Source organism: Monodelphis domestica, chromosome 2, assembly GCF_027887165.1.
Source record: "Monodelphis domestica isolate mMonDom1 chromosome 2, mMonDom1.pri, whole genome shotgun sequence".
In the NCBI taxonomy this organism is placed as follows: domain Eukaryota; kingdom Metazoa; phylum Chordata; class Mammalia; order Didelphimorphia; family Didelphidae; genus Monodelphis; species Monodelphis domestica.
Genome location: NC_077228.1, coordinates 368,963,493 through 368,972,833, shown reverse-complemented (window position 1 = coordinate 368,972,833; position 9,341 = coordinate 368,963,493).

Genomic DNA, 9,341 nt, shown 5'->3' with positions numbered 1-9,341 from the left:
ATCAGTTCAAATCTGGTCTTATACATTTACTATTTATGTGACTGGACAAATCACTTAACCTCTTTTTGACTTAATTAACTGAAAAAAGGAGATGGCAAACCACTCCAGTATCTTTGCCAACAAAATCTCCTACAGGGTAATAAAGAGTTGGGTACAACTAAACAACAAGTAATATTTTAGAGGCCATAAGAGTCAGATCTAGGTTCTGAGAACAAAGTTGTCTTGTGGACTGCCATGTGAAAGAATAATTAAAAAATGGCAGACATTGATAATGATGTTCATACTTTATAGTTTCTATGTTGGGTAAAGTGGGTAAAGTCAATGAAACTTATAGCCCAGGAGACAAATCCCTTATCCAAAGTAATGTATAGAGAGCTGGGCCTGGGTTCAAAAAGATCTAAGTTCAAATCCAGCCTCAGACATTTAGTAATTGTGTGACCCTGAACAAGTCACTTAATCACTGTCTGCCTCAGTTTCTTCTTTTGTAAAATGTGGATCATAACAGCACCTACCTCTCAGCATTGTTATGATAAAGTGAGAGAATGTTTATAAAAATGCATAGCACAATGCCTGGCACATAGTTGATATTTAATAAATATTTGTTAACTTAGTACTTTTTATAAATTGATATATATTAATGGAAATTGTATTGACTTCAACAGGAGAAGAATTAGAACTATGTATTTCATTTCATATATATGCATATATATATATACATATATAAATTAGTTAGATGTAACAGTATATTGGAAAAGTTAAGAAAATACCATTTAAATGTAAGGTAAATGTAAGGTAGTAGCATCATTACTATCATTAATAAGAACATCTTAAAAGAGTTATGAAATGAGAAAAGTTAACCAGAATGAAAGAATCTCTTGACACCCAAGGCAGTGAGCCAGCTGCTCCTAGAAATGTAGGTGTAGATATCTGACAAGTCTTGCCAGAAGTGGCAGCAGTTAACAATTAGAATTCTTAGAATGAATGAATGAGCAATGGTATGTGTTTGGGAATCTCTTTGCAAAGGATAGATGCTGCAAATGACTAAGTTGAATGGCCCTAGAGAAATATGGTTAACCTTGAGGGCTTTTTGCCCTCAAAAGTACCCAAGTCACCAATGTATCTAATACACTAAATTGGATAGCATCCATATTCTTAAAGGAAATGTTAAATGAATTGAGGGAGGAAATTATAAAACTATACTGTAGGGGACATCTTCTTAGACCTAGAATAATGTAATTCAAAAAATGAACAAGAGAACTTGTAGAAATGAATAGAATTTTAGAAAAGTTAAATATAATAGACATCTGGAGAAAATTGAATTGGAAAAGAAAGGAATATACCTTTTTCTCAGTGGCACATGATACCTTTGCAACCAAATGCAGAAAAGCAGAAATATTAAATGTATCCTTTTTGCATTATAATGCAACAAAATTATATTCAATAAAGAACCATGGAAACATGAGTTAAAATTAATTGAAACTAAATAATTTAAATAACTAGGTTAAAAAACAAATCTCAGAAACAATGAATACTTTTATTAAAGAGAATGACAACAATGAAATAACGTAGCAAAACTTATGAGATGCACTCAAAGCAGTACTTAAGGGCAACTTTATATTTCTAAATGCTTACACCAGTACATAAGAGTAGATCAATAAATTTGGCATTCAACTAAAAACAACAACTAGAAAAAGAACAAATTAAAGATCTTCAAATAAAAAAGTAAGGAAATCCATTGAATTAATAAATAAAACTAGAAGCTGGTTTTATAACAAATAGTCAAATAGATAAATCATTGGTTAATTTGACTGAAAAAAAAAACCAAACTACCATCATCAAAAAATATAAAAGGTGAATTGACCATCAATGAAGAATAAATTAAAGCAACTATAAGGAATTATTTTGCCCAACCATATGCCAATAAATAACAATCTAATTGAAATAGATGAATATTAACAAAAAAATATAGATTGTCAAGACCAATAAAAGTGGAGATAGAGTACTTAAATAACTGTCTAATAAAAAGAAATTGAACAAGCCATCAATGAACCCCCTAAAAATTATTCCCAGATTCTGATAGATTCACAAGTGAATTCTAACAAATGTTTTAAGAACAATTAATTCCAATATTATGTAAATTATTTGGAAGAATAGATAAAGGTATCCCACCAAATTTCTGTTAGGACAAAAATATAGTGCTGATACTCAAACAAGGAGAGAAAAAAAAGAAAGAAAGGAAACTGTAGACCAATTTCCCTAATGAATACTAACACAAAAATTTTTAAATAAAATAGTATGTAGGATATTATAGCCATATCTCACAAAGATCATATAATAGGACCAGGTGTGATTTAAACCAGGAAACCAGGGTTGGCTCTGTATCAGGAAAACTATCAGTACAAGTGACCATATCAATAACAAAATCAATAGAAATCATGATTATTGAAACATGCAGAAAAATATTTTGACAAAATACAAAACTTATTCCTATTAGAAACATTAGAAAGCATAGGAATAAGTGGAGCTTTTCTTAAAATGGTTAAGAATATCTATAACAATCAGCAACCATTCTTTTTAAAGGGGCTAAGTTAGAAACTTTCCCAGTGAGATGAGCACCAAAAGAAGGAAAAGAAATTGAAGGATTAGATTAGGTAATAAGGAAACAAAATTATCATTCCTTGTAGATAAAATGACAATTAACTTAGAGAATCCTAGAGTCTCAACTAAAAAACTAGTTGAACCAATTTACAACTTTAGCAAAGTTGCAGAATATAAAACAAACCCATATGTATATATATAAATATAAATAAATATATATTATATATATTATCAACAAAGACCAGCAGGAAGAGCTAGAAAAAGAAATTCCACTTAAAATAACTGTAGGCAATATGAAATACTTGTGAGGCTAGCTGTCAAGATAAACCCAAAAATTTTATGAATGTAGTTATAAAATACTTTTCATAAAACATAAACAGATATAAAACAATTGGGAAAATATTAATTAATTGTTCATGGATAGGCTGAGACAATATAATAAAAATGACAATTTACCTAAATTAATTTATTTTATTCAGTACCATACCACAAAACTACCAAGGAGTTATTTTATAGAGCTAAAAAAAATAACAAAATTCATCCTGGAGAACTAAAAGGTCAAGAATATTAAGGAAATCTGTGGGGGGGGGGGAAGTGAAAGAAAGGTGCTTACTGGTACTAGATTTCAAAATGTATATAATCACTAATCATAAAAAAAATCTGGTATTGGCTAAGAAATAGAGTGGCAGATCAATGGAATAGAACAGGAACATTATAAAATACATAGTAGAAAATAACCATAATAGTCTAACATTTGAGAAATCCAAAGATCCAAGCTTTTGGGACAAGAAGTCACCATTTGACAAAAACACAAAGGAAAAATGGAAAGCAGTTTGGCAGACCAAGAGTTTGTAAGATTAGCATCTTACACTAAATACCAATAAATTTAAAATGAGTACATGATTTAGATATAAAGGATAATACCATAAGCAAATTAGGTGAGCAGATAAGGGGAGGATTTGTGACCAGACAAGTGATGAAGAGACTTACAGGATATAAAATTGATAATTTTGATTACATCAAATTAAAAAGAGTTTGCACAAACAAAACCAATGCAGTCAAGATTAGAAGGAAAGCAGAAAACTTGGAGTCAGAGGAGGTAGAATCATACAGGAAGTTTCTCTGATAAAGGCCACATTTCACATAAATATATATTTGTAAATATATGTATATATGTGTATTACATATGTATGTATAAAACTGAATTAAGCTTATAAAAATATGAGTCATTCCCCAACTGACAAGAGGTCAAAGAACATGAACATGTGGTTTTTAGATGAAGTCATCAAAACTTTGTCATATGAAAAAATGCTCTAAATAACAACTAATTGGAGAAATGCAAAGTAAGACCACTCTGAAGTACCACCTCATACTTATCATTAACCTTCCTCTAAAATGTACAATCAACTATTGCATATGGCTTCTGAAAAAGGCAGCTTTGATTGTGGGGATGAGGGTTTGCTGAACATTTCTTCTTTAGCAGTTGAGCAACAATAGATATTAGAAAACACCTACTCTTTATTTATAAACTAAGTAGCATTTTGTATCTTCCTACCTTCCAGCATTGATATAAGCATTTAGAACAAATGCAAAAGTCATGCATTTCCTCAGATGACTCAAACCACAGAATTATATTTATGACTCCAATCAAAAATTTACAGGAACAGCATTCATGACCCCACCATGATCACCACTTAATTCCTCACCATGTTGTAGGACATATTCACCACCAATATTTTGCCTTTACTCTAAAAGTTTGAAGTCATTAAAGACACATTCAAAGCCCTTAATTGTTCTGTTTTCTTTAGTCATCAGTTTAGTTTCTAGAATTGAAAAAAAATTATAATACAAGCTACAGCAAGGAGGAAAAAGACCTATTTGTACAAAAATATTTATAGCAACTCTTTATGGTGGCAAAGAATTGGAAATTGAGGGGGATGTCCAACAATTGAGAAATGACTGAACAAATTGCAGTATATGACTGCAATGGAATAGTATTGTGCTATAATAAATAATGACAAGGATGATTTCAGTCAAACCTAGAAACATCTGCATGAACTGATGCAGAGTGAACTGAGCAGAACCAGGAGAACATTGTATACAGAAACTGCAATATTATATGAAGAACAACTGTGAATGACTTCACTATTCTTAGCAACACAGTGATCCTAGACAATCCTCAAGGACTCATGGTAAATTATGCCCTCCCCTTTAGGGAAAGAACTAATGGAGACTGAAAGCAGACTGAAGCACCCTAAATTTCACTTCATTTTTTATTAGAGTTTTCTTCCACAAAATGACTAATTTAAGAAAGATATTTTTACATTGTTGCTTTTGTAAAATCTATATTAGATTGCTTTCTGTCTTGTGGAAGGTGGAAGGAGAGGGATGGAGGGAAGAAGATAATTTGGCTGAATTTTTTTAAATGAACGTTAAATGTTTTTTTGGTAATTGAGATAAAAATTATTTTTTAAAAGGGGCCGATGACAGAAGTGAATAAAGACATAGTGGTAGAAGTCATCCGAGTGAGATGGGGAATAAGGGATAAGAAAGCTCTTGGGAAATAGTCTCAAATTTTTCAATGAAATATGAGGCCAAGTTCTCAGCTAAAAGGATGGGTAAAAGAGGAGTCCCAGAAAGTATGAGGAAGGATGCAAAGATTTGCAAAAAACCTTGTGGTGAGTGCGATAGTGAATCAATTAAAGAATTTAAACAATTGATTGGTGCCCAGTTGAAATTATGAAACAAATGTGTATAGTGGCCTCAAATCAAAGCAGTTTCATGATTTTCTCCAGCTTGGATCAGCAGAATGTGCACAGGAGCAAAGACAGTAGATGGTGGTAGTAATCCAAGACTGAGATTGGACAGGGCAAGATCAGCAATAGGCTAATGTGGCAAGAATGTAAAGCTGAACTGGTACAACATGAATCAAGTTGGAAAAGGAAGGAAAATGTAGCCAGTGCAGGGGGAATGGCCTAGGAAAGAACTAGGGGATTGTGGAATTGGAAGTCAAGGTGAAAACAACCTGTCTTTAAAAAAAAAATGAAAAACGTTTACTCACTTGGACCTGGAAGAGCAAAGAAAAACTAAGACCATTGCTCAGTAAAGTTAAGGTGATGATAATGGACAATATCAAGAATGCTAAAGTCCTCAGTTTTTATTTTGCTTCTATTTTCTCTTCCAAGGAGATAGATTTTTAGTTTGAAAAGTTTTTTTTTTTAATTTATCAGTAAGTTGAAATAAGAGATAAATGAGGAAGTAAAGAGAAAAATCTAACTATACTCAGTTCAAATCTCTAGGGCTAATTGAATTGCATCCTAAACTGGTGGAAGTGACTATTGTTGAATTATTATTGGTGACCTCAAAGAATTTGGAGAAATAATAATAAGAAGAAATAATTACATAATGTTGTGGACATTATATAATATTATGAATATTACATTAAAATAATATAATGTTATATATGATCATTAGAATATAACATATACATTAAAATACATAATTATGTAATAATACTTCTTAAAAATAACAACAAAAGCATTACCTAACAATTTAAATTTTGCAAAGAGCTCTACAAATATTATCTCTCTTTTTTTTTTTTTGACAAAGCAACTAGACTTGTTTATCAGGGGAATTCTATAGACAGATGCAACTCTTGTCCTGGCATATGCCCTACTGGCATTGCACTTGAGAAACTTTGGCTCCTGCATGGCTCCCAATGAACAATGATGCTTATACTGAATGTGTGGCTTGGAACTGCTCCTAAAGGAGCTATCACTGTGCAAGCCACCAAGTGGTGCTTAGAACTTAGACAACACTAGCTAGCTTAAAACTCTGCATGCACAAAGAACTTTCAGCTGTCTTAACATTCCTTTGTGCTCTTGATTAAAGGGAATAATTTCCAAAAATAACTCCTGTTTTGACTCATGCCCCCAACTCACTTGGATCCCTCATGTATTCCTGTCTCAAAACAGACTCTACACACTTAATCCACTCAGTTAAATGGCCAGATGCAGTTACTATTGTGAAATAAGTAAAATGTAACCCTACTTCAAAATGACTGGCAAAGTCTGAATTTCAAACTCTCCTCACCCTATTTTCTGTGTCCTGCTCTTTACTTCCATCATGGGGAACAGATGCACCCAAAGGCTATTTGTAGAGGAGTGCTATTCAGCATCCTTGGTTTCAAAGGTCAAAGAGGAGGCAGCATTTCTGGCTCGCCATCATTCCCTCACACAATCTTGCTGCTACTCAGACCGCACTCAAATCATGGCCAGGCACCAGGCAAATGTTCTGTTTGGTTCAGTACTTTAGCACACTGTTCAATATTTCAATAGCTTGGCCCCAGTGAGACTGAGACATGCTCCCTTCATAACTTCAGTATGCCCAATTGTATCTGTTCATTTTAAAAGTCCTATCAGAAAGTGTGACCAGAATGATCTCTATCTTCCTTTAATAGTCTCCCCCTCCCTTTACTTTGCCCCTAGTCTCCATAGTTCCATCTTCTCTGGTACCTTAAGAACCAGAAAATACAGTGGGGTGGGGAATAAGCTATAGGCTGAAACAGAAAACTGCTTCAGACATAAGTGGTCATAAGTATCTTGATGATGACAAAGCATTTGGCAAAGTCTTCAATGATATCCATGAACTGGAAATGTAGGAAAATGTGGAACAATTTGAGTTGGATTCAAACTGTTTGAATGACTGGGTACAAAGAATATTTATTTCTAGTTTAATGTTGACTTGGGGAGGGGGAGCTCCTTAGTAAACTGACTCAGAATTGTGCTCTTTTGCCTATTCTCTTCAATATTTTATTAATGACTCAGATGAAGCTAAGGAAGCCATATTTGTAAGATTTGTAGAGAGCACCAGGGTAGGAGCTATAACCAACATATTGGAAGACAGCCAGGATTCAAAAAGGTCTCAACAGTCTTAACCAATAGCTAGATCAATCAATAAACACATTTTAAGTTCATATTATGTGACAGGTACTGTGTTAAATGCCGGGGATACAAAGACAATCCCCATTTTCAAGGAGCTTATAATCTAATGGAGGAAGCGACATACAAACAAATATATACAAATCAAGCTACATATGTAGGATAAAAAGGAAATAATTAAAAGAGATAAATCCCTGGAATTAAGAGGAGTTGAAGAAGGCTTCCTGTAGAAGGTAAGATTTTAGTTGGGATTTAAAAGCAGCCCAGGATAGTTGAGGTAGAGGAGGCATAGTGTTCAAGGCATGATGAATTAGGGAATATGCCCAGTGCCAAGAGATGGTCTGTCTTGTTCATGGAAAGCCAGGAGGCAAATGTCACTAGATGGAAGAGTATATTTTGGGAAGGAAAGTGCAATAAGACTAAAAAGATAGGAGGGAGCTAGATTATGAATGCCAAAAAGAGAATTTCATATTTGCTTCTGGAAGCAAAAGGAAGTCACCAGAGTTTAATGAGTGTGTGTATGTTGGCAGAGGGTGATATGATCAAGACTATGGGAATGTAACATGCTCCTTGGAAAATACCTCTTAAGTTTTCTGTAAGCAAAAAGTAAAGTAAGAAGTAAATTAAAGCAACTATAAGGAATTATTTTGCCCAGTCATGAGTCAATCAATAACAATCTAAGTGAAATGGATGAATATTAACAAAAATATAAATCACTTTAATGACTGGAAAATAAATTGAAATATGGAGAGATTTGAGGTAGGCAGATCCAACAGACAGACCCATTGCAAAAATTCAAGTGTGATATAGTGAGGACTTTCACTAACGTGGTAGCTGTTTCAGAGGAGAGAAGGAGGCATATTCAAGAGTTATTGAAAAAGTGAGACTGATAGACCTTGGGAGCAGATAAGATATAGAGCGTGAGAGATAGAGAGATGTCAAGTACTGTATTGTGACCCAGAGGACTGGTAGGTTGATATTGCCCTCTATAGTAAGTATTAGGGAAGGTAAGAGGTAGAAGGGTGGGTTTAGAGAGAAGGATAATTAATTCTGTTTTGGACATTTGGACATTAATTCTGTTTTGGTGTTTAAGATGTCTACCAGACATCTAGTTTGAGATGTCTGAAAGGTGTTTGGAGATTTGAGATTGGAGGTTAGTAGAGAGCTTGAAAAAGGAAAGGTAGATTTGAGGATCATCAGCATAGAAGTGGGTAATTACATCTATGGGAGCTGATGAGCTACCAATAAAGTGAAAAAATGTTTTTCAGTCCACACTCAGAATTCATTAATTTTCTCTCTGGAGATAGCTTTTGTCATCATGAGTCTTTTGAGAATCGTCATGGATTATTCTATTGATCAGACTAGCTCAGCCTTTCACAGTTGATTACCATTACAATATTTCTGTTACTGTGTATGCTGTTCTGGTTCTGCTCACTTCACTTGCATCAGTTTATATATATATATATATATATATATATATACATGTATGTATGTATGTATGTATATCTTTCCAGGTTTTTCTTAAACCATCCCCCTTCATCATTTTTTTATAGCATAATACTCCCAAGTATTTTCTACTGCTTATAGCTATTTTAAATTGAATTTCTCTTTCTATCCTTTTTTTGCTGGATTTTTTTGATGGTAATATCTAAAAATGCTGATGATTTGTGGGTTTATTTTATATCCTGCAACTTTGCTAACATTAATTATTTCAACTAGTTTTTAGTTGATTTCTAGGGTTCTCCAAGCATGCCATAATATCATCTTCAGAGAATGATAGTTTTGTTTCTTCATTGCCTATTC